Genomic DNA, 1,518 nt, shown 5'->3' with positions numbered 1-1,518 from the left:
GCACCGAGGTGTTGAGACGAGAGTAACCGCCTGGGATAGTCCCTCTTGCTTTACATGGCATAATCTTATTTATTAGAGGTCTGCGTTAGCATGGGATAGGAGGAAAGAGCAAGTGCAGAAATATCTAAGCCTACACATTCTAAATTGACATGTGTTAATCAGAGGACCTGTCATGCTGCTTGCTAAAACATGTAGTTGTCAATATTCACTAATAACTGGATCTTAATCTTCTTTCCTACTATAATTGTCTGACACGGCTGGACATCTCGTGGATGGAGGTGCACTGCGTGACGGCTGCAGAGGGTGAGTTTTTTTCATTTATTCCTTGCAAACGGGTTCCTCTTTCTGCTCATCTTTCTGATTCCTCTTCTTACCTGATTTATTTTGCTGCTAGGGTTTGGTCGCACAGCAGATTCACCGTCTAGGGAGAGGCAGCTGCAGGAAATATGTCTCCAGGCTCACCTCTGTGAGCTCCTCATTCCTATTCTTGTGAATGGGGATTGACCAGTTATATAGTTCTTTCACTTGTGCAACTCTATGTGATTCTTGCAGATCGAGGTTATGATGATTGGCATAATTAGCCATGGAACTTTTATCTACCACTGCTAAAAAAAGGCGTGGAGCTAAGTTATGCTTTCTCTATCACTTATTTAATTACTGAATCACTGAATTCTATCTGTAGTCATTTTACAGCTTGGATAGTAGTTTTCATCTTGAGTCATCTGCAGCTCATCTGGCTCTGTTTGCAGTTAAATTTATGTACAATCCGAGGCTGTGGCCCTGTGATGTGCTTCACGCGAACTTCCTCCACCTATGAAACTGCTTCAATGCATAAAAGTCTACTATACGAGTGCCTGATGGCGAGAAGGCGGGCTTCCAGCTGATATTAGTTGCATGATAAGGTAAATCATATAAATCTTTCTTTAGGTTTGTCTTTGCTTATCAAAATATGTTATTCCTTGGGATGACAAGCTCCTTTTTTCCTTGTGAAGCAAGCATGATCGACCCACAGATAATCATGTAAGGCATTTTCTTCAGACAAGAAATTCCATGTTACTACGGACCAACAACTCCTATGAATTATAAGGAAGTGTTGGTAGGCTCCTTTTTTGAAATTAACTTGTTTCCTGCAAGATTTATTATTCATTTCATTATGTGACTTCAGCATGCCACTTTGTATTTACTTATCCATCATTTGTGGTCCTCGATTCTTTCTGCAACTTATTGCGCTATTATTTATCTGGCTGTTGGCTTCGTGTATTCTGGTTAGTTATGGTAGCCTATATTTTTTTAATGTCTCAAATTTTGTCATGTCTTTCACTGGCCCATAAATTATTATCTGTCTCTATGTATCGAAATCCATACAATATGGTTAGGAAAATAAAGTATTATATGTGCACTTACTATCTCCTCTCCTGTTTTGTAATTTTTTTCCTTTCTTTCCTTACCCTTTTATTATTGTTTGTGTGTATATAATGGTCTCAGCAAAACACAGAGTTTCTTGCATATATGTTGATG

The 1,518-nt window shown here is 38.9% G+C and overlaps 1 long non-coding RNA gene across 2 annotated transcripts; it reads left to right on the top strand.

Annotated features, from left to right (window-relative positions):
• Nucleotides 1–255: 255 nt before the first annotated feature.
• LOC124671025 lies at nt 256–1,282 on the top strand. Of its 2 annotated transcripts, XR_006992672.1 has the most exons (4): nt 256–303; nt 413–466; nt 553–902; nt 993–1,282. It is a non-coding gene; the product is annotated as an uncharacterized LOC124671025 (long non-coding RNA). The 2 variants fall into 2 exon arrangements; XR_006992671.1 differs by having other exon boundaries at nt 257–303; nt 413–902.
• The last annotated feature ends 236 nt before the right edge of the window (nt 1,283–1,518 follow it).

This window comes from Lolium rigidum, chromosome 1 (genome assembly GCF_022539505.1).
Source record: "Lolium rigidum isolate FL_2022 chromosome 1, APGP_CSIRO_Lrig_0.1, whole genome shotgun sequence".
NCBI lineage: Eukaryota > Viridiplantae > Streptophyta > Magnoliopsida > Poales > Poaceae > Lolium > Lolium rigidum.
Note: the sequence above shows the minus strand (reverse complement) of the source record. Positions and strands in the feature narration are given on the sequence as shown.